This window comes from Bos indicus x Bos taurus, chromosome 20 (genome assembly GCF_003369695.1).
Source record: "Bos indicus x Bos taurus breed Angus x Brahman F1 hybrid chromosome 20, Bos_hybrid_MaternalHap_v2.0, whole genome shotgun sequence".
NCBI classification, from domain to species: Eukaryota; Metazoa; Chordata; class Mammalia; order Artiodactyla; family Bovidae; genus Bos; species Bos indicus x Bos taurus.
Genome location: NC_040095.1, coordinates 4755523 through 4768123, shown reverse-complemented (window position 1 = coordinate 4768123; position 12601 = coordinate 4755523). Strand labels below are relative to the sequence as shown.

General features: G+C 43.4%; 1 non-coding gene across 1 annotated transcript; it reads right to left on the bottom strand.

The window, feature by feature from the left end:
* Positions 1–1264: 1264 nt before the first annotated feature.
* On the bottom strand, positions 1265–1383 carry LOC113879275. The gene has a single exon (XR_003507257.1). It is a non-coding gene; the product is annotated as a 5S ribosomal RNA (ribosomal RNA).
* Between the last annotated feature and the right edge of the window lie 11218 nt (positions 1384–12601).

Here is a 12601-nt window from a genome sequence, read left to right as displayed (position 1 = left end):
ATACAATGGAGAAAGAACAGTCTCTTCAATAAATAGTACCAGCAAAACTGGGCAGCTAGGTGTGAAAGAATGAAATTAGGACACTTCCTAACACCATACACAAAAATAAACTCAAAATGGATAAAAGACCTAAACAATAAGACTAAAAACTACAAAACTCTTAGAGGAAAACATAGGCAGAACACTCTTGACATAAACCACAGCAAGATCCTCTATGACCCACCCCCCTAGAGTAATGGAAATGAAAACAAAAATAAACAGGACCTGATTGAACTTAAAAGCTCTTGCACAACGAAGGAAACTATAAGCAAAGTGAAAAGACAACCCTCAGCATGGGAGAAAATAATAGCAAATGAAACAACTGACAAAGAACTAATCCCCCAAATATACAAGCAGCTCACAAAGCTCAATATCAGAAAAACAAACAACCCAATTAAAAAGCGAGCAGAAGACTTAAAGAGACATTCTCCAAAGAAGACATAGAGATGTCTCCTACATACAGATGTCTATGTCTTCTATCTACACATAAAAAGATACTCAGCATCGCTTGTTATTGGAGAAATGCAAATCAAAACTACATTGAGGTATCACCTCACACTGGTCAGAATAGCCATCATAAAAAAATCTACAAACAATAAATGCTGGAGAGCGTGTAGAGAAAAGGAAATCTTCTTGCACTGTGGGTGGGAATGCAAATTGATATAGCCCCTGTACAGAACAGTATGGAGATTCCTTAAAAACCTAGAAATAAAACTACCATGCATGTGTGCTCAGCCGCTTCAGTCATGTCGAACTCTGTTACTCTATGGACTGTAGCCCACCGGGCTTCTCTGTCCATGGGATTCTCCAGGCAACAATACTGGAGTGGGTTGCCATGCCTTCCTCCAGGGGGTCTTCCCCGCCCAGGGATTGAACCTGTGCCTCCTGTGTCTCCTGCATCTCCTGCATTGCAGGTGGATTATTTACTGCTGAGCCACCCAGGAAGCCCATAAAACTACCATGCTGCTGCTAAGTCGCTTCAGTCGTGTCCGACTCTGTGTGACCCCATAGACGGCAGCCCACCAGGCTCCCCCGTCCCTGGGATTCTCCAGGCAAGAATTCTGGAGTGGGTTGCCATTTCCTCCTCCAATGCATTAAAGTGAAGTCGCTCAGTTGTGTCCAACTCTGTGCGACCCCATGGACTGCAGCCCACCAGGCTTCTCCGTCCATGGGATTTTCCAGGCAAGAGTACTGGAGTGGGGTGCCATTGCCTTCTCTGTTTAAAAGCCTACAGCACCCGGTATTCCCAGGTGGTCTCCCATCCAAGTACTAACCAGGCCCAACCCTGCTTAGCTTCCGAGATCAGACGAGATCGGGCGCCTTCAGGCTGATATGGCCGGAGACAAACTACCATATAACCCAGCAATTCCACCACTGGGCATATACCCTGAGAAAACCATAACTGAAAAACATCCTTGAGTTTCATTGTAACCTTTATTTATAATAGCTAGGACATGGAAGCAACCTAGATGTCCATTGACAGATGAACGGATAAAGAAGTTGTGGTACATATTCATGATGGAATATTACTCAGCTATAAAAAGGAATGCATTTGAGTCAGTTCTAATGAGGTAGATGAACTTAGAAAGTCAAATATTATAAATTAATACATATATATGAAATCTAGAAAAAGAATACTGATGATCCTACTTGCAGGGCAGCAACAGAGAAGCAGATATAAAGAACAGACTTTTGGACACAGTGGGAGGAGAGGGTGGGATGATTTGAGAGAATAGCATTGAATCATATATACTACCATATGTAAAATAGATAGCCAGTGGGAATTTGTTGTATGAGGTGGGATAGGGGTTCAAGAGGAAAGGGACATATATATATATATATATGTATGTATACTTATGGCTGATTCATGTTGATGAATGGCAGAAACCATCACAATATTGTAAAGTAATTATCCTCCAGTTAAAAATAAAATTACATTTGAAAAAAAACCACCCAGTGCCCTGCATTGGCAGGAAGATTCTTAACTACTGGATCAGCAGGGAAGAGTCTAGGGGAGGCATTTTAGACTTTGTGGTCTGGCAAAGTCACACACTGAAGGTGACCTTGAAGTCCTGAAAGTTTAGCTGCAGCAACCGTGGGAAGATCTGGGGAAGAGAGTTCAAGGCGGAGGCAGCAGCTTGTGCAAAGGCCCTGGGGTAGGAATGACCTTGACATGCTCCAGAAACAGCAGGCGTGGTCAGAGGTTAGGTGGTTAGGTGGGGGGTGGAGGAATATGATGTGGGCTTGAAGAGGTCAGTCTCATAGGCATAAGGCAGATTGACTTGGTGGTTACAAGTCTCCATTCCCCTGTGCAGTATTTCTACCCAGACTCAAATTTCTCTGACTCTTGACTTTGGACTTTGATAAACAGATGTTAGCAGATATGACACAAGCTGAGGCTTGACATGTGCTTTCCAGGAGGGGCTTACTCCTCTATGTTTCTGCCATTGCCATGGGAAGAAACAGCTCTGCCAGCCCACGGGACTAAGGAGGAAGAGAGACTCTTGGACCTGACCTATGGACCAAGCCTCTGCCAAACTCCATCCAACCTCCTTAACCAAACTCCAGCCAACCCAAAGATGTGTGAACAAGAAAAGCTAATGTTTTCAAGCCATTGGATTGGTGAGGAGGTTTGTTTCATAGCATTATTGTGGATACAGTTAACTAGTAGATGGTCATTGCAGGAAGGAGGATATGTAGTTAAAGGGTAATGAGGAGCAAGCTGGGAATCCTTTCTTTCATGGCCCTTAGATGGTGGCAGGCGGGTGGTCATGGGGGTGGGGCAGTTGAGTTATACTCTATTTGTCCTTTCGTGGGGCACAGAACATGACTTCATTTTTTCCCATCACATTAAATTTAGCGTGGCCTTGTGACTTGTGAGCAGAAACAGTATCAACATGCCACTTCCGGATGAAAGCTTTAGGAGCCAGAGCGCTGTTCTATCTGTCATTCTTCCTCTGTCAGGACAATCAGTAAATCTCACTTCATCTCACAGATTTTGCTCCACTTCCCCTGCTCCCAGCTCGGTCCAGGCTACCATATCTCTGGCCTGGTTGACCACAGTGGCCTCTAGCTGATCCCGACTTTTTCACACTGCTTCCCTGTGTTAAAGGGAATAATGACCCCCACTGACGCCCATGCCCTCATCCCCAGAACCTGTGAATGTGCCAAAACAAAAACAAACACAAAAAAACAAACCAACAACAGGAAGCAAACGCCCATGCGGATGATTCATAAAGGTTTTGAGATGGCGAGATTGTCCTAAATTCTCTGGGTGGGCCCCATGTCACCACGAGGGTCCTTACAAGAGGCCAGACAGTGAGAGTCAGAGGGAATGTGAGGACAGCAGGCGAGGTTGCCGCGATGCAGCCAGGGGCCAACAAATGCAAGCAACCTCATGAAAGTAGAAAAGCTAAGGAACAGACTCTCCCTGGAGTCCCTGGAGGAAGGCATCTGTGCCAACATCTCAATTCTAGGACTTCCGACTTCGTTGCTGTAAGATGATAAATCTCTACTATTTTAAGCTGCTGTTCACGGTAACAGAAGATGAATCTACTTCCCTACAGTCTGTTCTCCACTCAGTAGTCAGAGTGACCTATCAGAAACTGTAAATTGGATGCTATCACTTACCTGCACAAGGTCCTCCAGGTATCCCCCTTGCTTGTAGGGGATTCTGAACTCCTTGCCTGGGCAGCTGGCCCTGCCCAATTCTCTAGACCTATTGCTCACTCCTGATCACCAGTTCCTGCCTCGTTGGCTTTTCCTCAGCCTCTTCCTGCAGATCTCTTCTGCCCATGATGTTCCTTGCCTCACTTGTAGCCTGTGTCTTCTTCCCTCAGGACTCAGCTTGAATGCAGCTTTCCCAGAGAAGAACTTTCTGAGCCCTGGTCTAAACTGGGTGCTCCCATGTCCTCTATTTCAGCAACTTTATTAGAGTCTGTGGTTACACGTTTGCAGGTGCATTGCTATATCGCCTTCCCTTCCAGACTATAAGCACCAGGAGGGAAAGGACTTGGCAATCAGAGCCAATACTTATTGAGTGACTACGAAGTGTCAGGTTGCACTTGCAGCGTTCTATTGAATCCTCACAATAATTCTGTAGTTGGACATCATCCTTATTCTTTTCATAGGTAAGGTCCAGAGTCTCAGCTCACAGGACACCAAGAGTAAGGGGCAGAGCCAGGACTGAACTCAGAACCCAGGCATGCTGGTCCAGAGCCCATTCTTTAATTCACTGGACTCTATTGCTTCTGTCTGAGTCATCACTACCTGGTACACAGTTGGTGCTCAATAAATATGTGGCAAATGAATGGTTGTTATCTAGAGGTACATCACAGGGCTGAGGATATGTGTGCCCTTAAAAGAGTGGGAATGCTGGACAGAGCACAGCTGCATTGGTTAACACACAATACACAGATGAAAAGCAAAAGACGACAACACCAAACTGGAGGCGTCCATGACCCGACTGCCCACCTGTCTCCCGTGGTGCCCTGTCCCTGGAATATCAGGTCCATGAATCAAAGCAAATTGGAAGTAGTCAAACAGGAGATGGCAAGAGTGAACGTCGACAATTTAGGACTCAGTGAACTAAAATGGACTGGAATGGGTGAATTTAGCTCAGATGACCATTATCTACTACTGTGGGCAAGAATCCATTAGAAGAAATGGAGTAGCCATCATAGTCAACAAAAGAGTCCGAAATGCAGTACTTGGATGCAATATCAAAAATGACAGAATGATCTCTGTTCGTTTCCAAGCAAACCATTCAATATCATGGTAATCCAAGTCTATGCCTCAACCAGCAATGCCAAAGAAGCTGAAGTTGAACGGTTCTATGAAGACCTGCAAGATGTTTCAGAACTAACACCCAAAAAAGATGTCCTTTTCATTATAGGGAACTGGAAAGCAAAAGTAGGAAGTCAAGAAACACCTGGAGTAACAGGCAAATTTGGCCTTGGAATTAGAAATGAAGCAGGGCAAAGGCTACTAAAGTTTTGCCAAGAGAATGCACTGGTCATAGCAAACACCCTCTTCCAACAACACAAGAGAAGACTCTACACATGGACATTACCAAATGGTCGACACCGAAATCAGATTGATTATATTCTTTGCAGCCAAAGATGGAGAAGCTCTATACAATCAGCAAAAACAAGACCAGGAGCTGACTGTGGCTCAGACCATGAACTCCTTATTGCCAAATTCAGACTTAAGTTGAAGAAAGTAGGGGAAACCACTAGACCATTCAGGTATGACCTAAATCAAATCCCTAACCATTATACAGTGGAAGTGAGAAATAGATTTAAGGGACTAGATCTGATAGACAGAGTGCCTAATGAACAGAGGTTCATGACATTGTACAGGAGACAGGGATCAAGACCATCCCCGAGAAAAAGAAATGCAAAAAGGCAAAATGGCTGTCTGAGGAGGCCTTACAAATAGCTGTGAAAAGAAGAGAAGCAAAAAGCAAAGGAGAAAAGGAAAGATACACCCATTTGAATGCAGAGTTCCAGAGAATAGTAAGGAGAGATAAGAAAACCTTCCTCAGTGATCAGTGCAAAGAAATAGAGGAAAACAATAGAATGGGAAAGACTAGAGATCTCTTCAAGAAAAGCAGAGATACCAAGGGAACATTTCACGCAAACATGGGCTCGATAAAGGACAGAAATGGCATGGACCTAACAGAGGCAGAAGATATTATGAAGAGGTAGCCAGAATACACAGAAAAACTGTGCAAAAAAAGATCTTCACAACCCAGATAATCACGATGGTATGATTACTCACCTAGAGCCAGACATCCTGGCATGCAAAATCAAGTGGGCCTTAGGAAGCATCACTATGAACAAAGCTAGTGGAGGTGATGAAATTCCAGTTGAGCTATTTCAAATCCTAAAAGATTTGTGTAAGCGCTGTGAAAGTGCTGTACTCGATATGCCAGCAAATTTGGAAAACTCAGCAGTGGCCACGGGACTGGAAAAGGTCAGTTTTCATTCCAATCTCAAAGAAAGGCAATGCCAAAGAATGCTCAAACTACTACACAATTGCACTCATCCTCACACGCTAGCAAAGTAATGCTCAAAATTCTCCAAGCCAAGCTTCAGCAATACATGAACCATGAACTTCCAGATGTTCAAGCTAGTTTTAGAAAAGGCAGAGGAACCAGAGATCAAATTGCCAACATCTGCTGGATCATCAAAAAAGCAAGAGAGTTCTGGAAAAACATCTATTTCTGCTTTATTGACTATGCCAAAGCCTTTGACTGTGTGGATCACAATAAACTGTGGAAAACTCTGAAAGAGATGGGAATACCAGACCACCTGACCTGCCTCTCGAGAAATCTGTAGGCAGGCCAGGAAGCAACAGTTAGAACTGGACATGGAACAACAGACTGCTTCCAAATAGGAAAAGGAATACATTACAGCTGTGTATTGTCACTGTGCTTATTTAACTTACATGCAGAGTACATCATGAGAAAGCTGGGCTGGAGGAAGCACAAGCTGGAATCAAGATTGCCAGAAGAAATACCAATAACCTCAGATATGCAGACGACACCACCCTTACGGCAGAAAGTGAAGAACTAAAGAGCCTCTTGATAAAAGTGAAAGAGGAGAGTGAAAAAGTTGGCTTTAAGCTCAACATTCAGAAAACAAAGATCATGGCATCCAGTCCCATCACTTAATGGCAAATAGATGGGGAAACAGTGGAAACAGCACAGACTTTATTTTATGGGGCTCCAAAATCACTGCAGATGGTGACTGCAGCCATGAAATTAAAAGATGCTTGCTCCTTGGAAGAAAAGTTATGAACAACCTAGACAGAGTATTAAAAAGCAGAGACATTACTTTGCCAACAATGGTCCATCTAGTCAAGGCTATGGCTTTTCCTGTGGTCATGTATGGATGTGAGAGTTAGACTATAAAGAAAGCTGAGCTCCAAAGATTGATGCTTTTGAACTGTGGTGTTGGAGAAGACTCTTGAGAGTCCCTTGGACTGCAAGGAGATCCAACCAGTCCATTCTGAAGGAGATCAGTCCTGGGTGTTCATTGGATGTTGAAGCTTAAACTCCAGTCCTTTGGCCTGATGGGAAGAACTGACTCATTTGAAAAGACCCTGATGCTGGGAAAGATTGAGGGCGGGAGGAGAAGGGGACGACAGAGGATGAGATAGTTGGATGGTATCAGTGACTTAGTGGGCATGAGTTTGAGTAAACTCCTGACAGGGAGGCCAGGCGTGCTGCAGTCCATGGGGTTGCAAAGCGTTGGACACGACTGAGTGACTGAACTGAAATAAACTGTCCCGTCCCTGTTAAGTGTATGGCTTGCAAATATCAAATCACTATGTAGCATACCTAAAGCTAATGTAATGTGGCATGTCATATATATTTTGACTTTTTTAAAATATGTAATCTGGGGATAAATAATAATGGAAAACTATATTTTAAAAAAGATATGTGTATATGTATAAAACTGGAAAGTTTTAGTTACTCAATAGTGTCTGACTCTGTGACTCCCTGGACTCTAGTCTGCCAGGCTCCTCTGTCCAAGGGATTCTCCAGGCAAGAATATTCGAGTGGGTTGCCATGCCGTCCTCCAGGGGATCTTCCCTACGCAGGGATCAAACCCAGGTCTTGCGCATTATAGGCAGATTGTTTACTGTCTGACCCAACAGAGAAGCCCATGTACATGTGTGTGTATATATATATATATATGTATAGAGTGAGTTAGTAGCTCAATTGTGTCTGACTCTTTGTGACCCCCAGGGAATAGCCCACCAGGCTCCTCTGTCCATGGGATTCTCCAGGCAAGAATGCTGAAGTGGGTTTCCATTTCCTCTCCAGGAGATCTTCCTGACCCAGGGATTGAACCTGGGTCTCCTGCATTGCAGACAAATTCCTTACTGTCTGAGCCACCAGGGAAGCCCATATGTAAATATGCTCATATATATCACTGTACAGACCATACTGAATCAGTTTGATATACAGCAGAAATTAACACATTGTGAATCAATAAAAATTTCAATTAAAAATTATTTTCCGGTGTATAGCGCATAGAGTTTCATCTTATTAGAACTGAAACCAAGCTCTACCTTAACAGTGTTTACAGACAAGGAGAGAGCCATCCAGCCTCACTGGAGAATGATGGGTTTAAACCCTGACAGCATCTCCTGTCAAGGAAATGCACTCTTTGGTCCTGCAGGAATCATCTTCAAAGCCAGAGAACCTGGTTTAAGCATGGCCTTTATAAGATGCTAATCATGGCCTGACTCCCGCCAACCAGATGGCTAGGCCGCCTTCCCCTGGTGGAATGAGGGGCCTGCTCCATGCAGCTGTCCAAGCTGGGAGCTGACATGAAGATGCTGGAATCTGTCTGCTCCGCTCTTTCATCCGCAGCCTCTGGGACCTGCAGTCCAGAGTCAAGAGTGGGGTGAGCTTCAGGGGCTGCAGCAGGTGAGGCCTCGCCAGCAATTAGCTTCCATGCCCAGATATTTGCTCCTTTTCATGTTCCTAATCTTTTTACCAGAAATACCCTGGATTTTGTTCCAAGCTGTACTGGAAGCATCACCCTCTTCAGAGGGCACTGGGAAGTCAGGTGTTTTCAACACTGAGGTCCCTTTGGAGAATGGCCCTCACACTGAATTTTGAAGTTCCAAAAGCATCACCAAGCTACTAGGGAGAACGTCAGCATTAATGGAGCACTCCTAGACAACAGGTTAAGAGAGAATTTTGTATCAAAAGAAAAATTAGGTAAATTGGACTTTATCCCAATTAAAAACATTTGTGCATCAAAGGGCACCATCAATAGTATAAAAAGGCCAATCCACAGAATGGGAGTATGTATTTGCAAATCATATATTTAATGAGGAATTAATATGCAGAATATACAGAAAACGCCTACAACTCAACAAAAAGCAAACAACCAGAGACTTCCCTGGTGGCCCAGTGCCTAAGAATCCACCTGTCCATGCAGGGCACACAGGTTCAATCCCTGGTCTGGGGCCCGTGGGCCCAGCTAACGACACTCGCGTGCCCAGAGTCTGTGCTCCGCAACAAGAGGAGCCGCCGCTTGCTCCACAACTGGAGAAGGCCTGTGCACAGCAAGACTTAGCCAGAAATAAATAAACTAACTTTTCAAAAAATATATATATATAAACTGGATTTTAAAATGGGCAAAGGAACTTAAATAGACATTTGTCCAATGAAGATATACAAATAAGCCAATAAGCACATGAAAAGACAGTCAATATTATTAATCATTGTGTGCGTGTGTGTTCAGTGGCTCAGTCGTGTACAATTCTTTGTGATCCCATGGATTGCAGCCCTCCAAGCTCCTCTGTACATGAAAATTTTCAGGCAAGAATACTAGCGCGGGTTGCCATTTCCTACTCTGGAGCATCTTCCCAACCTAGGGATCGAACCTGTGTTTCCTGCGTCTCCTGTCTTGGCAATAAGATTCTTTACCATTGAGCCATCATTAATCATTAGTGAAATGCAAATCAAAACCACATATCCATTAGGATGGCTACCATCTAAAAAAAAGAAGGAGGTGGAGGTTGATGAGGATGTAGAGAAGCTGAAACACTTGTGCACAGCTGGTTGGGATGTAAAATGATGCAGCCTTTGTGGAAAACAGTATGGCAGCTTCTCAAAAAATGAAACGTAGAATAATCATATGAATCAGCAATTTCACATCTGCATACATATTGGAAAGAAGAGCAAATAGGAGTCAAAAATATCTGTGCACCATGTTCATAGCAGTGTTATTCATGATGGCCAAAAGGTAGGAACAATCTACATGTCCAATGTTAGATAAGGGAGTAAATGAAATGTGGAATATATACACAATGAAATATTATTCAGCCTTAGAATGGAAGGAAATTCTGACATATACTACAAGATGAATGAACCTTGAAGACTTTATGCTTAAATAAGCCAGTCACAGAAGGACAAATACTGTACGATCCCATTCATATGAGCCCCCTAGAGTAGTCAAATTAATGGAGACAGAAAGTAGAACCCTGGTTTCCAGCAACTGGGGGCAGTAGACATGGGGAGTTAGTACTTGATGGATAAAGCATTTTAGTTGAAGAGGATGAAAAACTTCTGGAGAAAGATGACGCTGACGGTAGCATAACAATGTGGATGTACTTGGGGCCACTGAACTACACACTTTAAAAAAATGGTTAAACAGTAAATTTTATGGTGTATCTTACCACAGTGAAGCAGAAAAGGTGGTCAGCCAAGTAACTGAACCACAGACTCACCCTTGACCTTGTCCCCCTCCTCAGCTCCATTGGTAAAGACATAGCGATTACAGAGCTCTCGGGATTTACATTCTAAATATCTGTGGCAGGTTGATTGCAAATTAGCGCCAGTTATCCTTCTCTCCATAAGCCTCTTATCCTTCTCCATCAGAGGGCAGACAGACTGAAAACCACAATCACAGAAAACTAGCCAATCTGATCACATGGACCACAGCCTTGTCTAACTCAGTGAAACTATGAGCCATGCCATGTAGGGCCACCCAAGATGGACAGGTCATGGTGGAGAGTCCTGACAAAACGTGGTCCACTGGAGAAGGGAATGGCAAACCACTTCAGTATTCTTGCCTTGAGAACCCCATGAACAGTATGAAAAGGCAAAAAGATAGGATACTGAAAGATGAACTCCCCAGGTCGATAGGTGCCCAATATGCTACTCAGTGGGGAAATAACTCCAGAAAGAATGAAGAGACAGAGCCAAAGCAAAAACAACGTCCAGCTGTGGATGTGACTGGTGATGAAAGCAAGGTCCGATGCTGTAAAGAGCAATATTACAGAGGAACCTGGAATGTTAGATCCATGAATCAAGGCAAATTGGAAGCGGTCAACCAGGAGATGGCAAGAGTGAACATTGACACTTTAGGAATCAGTGAACTAAAATGGACTGGAATGGGTGAATTTAACTCAGATGACCATTATATCTACTACTATGGGCAAGAATCTGTTAGAAGAAATGGAGTAGCCATCATTGTCAACAAAAGAGTCTGAAATGCAGTACTTGGATGCATTCTCAAAAATGACAGAATGATCTCTGTTCGTTTCCAAGTCAAACCATTCAATATCATGGTAATCCAAGTCTATGCCCTGACCAATAATGCCAAAGAAGCTAAAGTTGAATGGTTCTATGAAGACCTCCAAAACCTAGAATTAACACCCAAAAAAGATGTCCTTTTCATTAGAGGGGTGGTGGTTCAGTTGCTCAGTCGTGTCTGACTCTTGAGACCCCATGGACTGTAGCCCACCAGGGTCTTCTGTCCATGGGATTCTCCAAGCAAGAACACTGGAGTGGGTTGCCATTTCCTTCTCCTCATTATAGGGGACTGGAATGCAAAAGTAGGAAGTCAAGAAACACCTTGGAGTACAGAATGAAGCAGAGCAAAGGCTAATAGAGTTTTGCCAATAGAACACACTGGTCATAGCAAACACCCTCTTCCAACAACACAAGAGAAGACTCTACACATGGACATCACCAGATGGTCAACACCAAAATCAGATTGATTACATTCTTTGCAGCCAAAGATGGAGAAGCTCTATACAGTCAGCAAAAACAAGACCAGGAGCTGACTGTGACTCAGATCATGAACTCCTTATTGCCAAATTCAGACTTAAATTGAAGAGTGTAGGGGAAACCACTAGACCATTCAGGTATGACCTAAATCAAATCCCTAATGATTATACAGTGGAAGTGAGAAATAGATTTAAGGGACTAGATCTGATAGACAGAGTGCCTAATGAACAGAGGTTCATGACATTGTACAGGAGACAGGGATCAAGACCATCCCCATGAAAAAGAAATGCAAAAAGCAAAATGGTTGTCTGAGGAGGCCTTACAAATAGCTGTGAAAAGAAGAGAAGCAAAAAGCAAAGGAGAAAAGGAAAGATACACCCATTTGAATGCAGAGTTCCAGAGAATAGTAAGGAGAGATAAGAAAACCTTCCTCAGTGATCAGTGCAAAGAAATAGAGGAAAACAATAGAATGGGAAAGACTAGAGATCTCTTCAAGAAAAGCAGAGATACCAAGGGAACATTTCATGCAAAGATGGGCACAATAAAGGACAGAAATGGTATGGACTTAACAGAAGCAGAAGATATTATGAAGAAGTGGCAAGAATACACAGAAGAACAGTACAAAAAAAAATCTTCATGACCCAGATAATCACGATGTTGTGAGCACCCACCTAGAGCCAGACATCCTGGCATGCGAAATCAAATGAGCCTTAGGAAGCATCACTATGAACAAAGCTAGTGGAGATGATGGAATTCCAGTTGAGCTATTTCAAATCCTAAAAGATGATGCTGTGAAAGTGCTGCACTCAATATGCAAGCAAATTTGGAAAACTCAGCAGTGGCCATGGGACTGGAAAAGGTCAGTTTTCATTCCAATCCCAGAGAAAGGCAATGCCAAAGAATGCTCAAACTACCACACAATTGCACTCATCCCACACGCTAGTAAAGTAATGCTCAAAATTCTCCAAGCCAGGCTTCAGCAATACGTGAACCGTGAACTTCCAGATGTTCAAGCTAGTT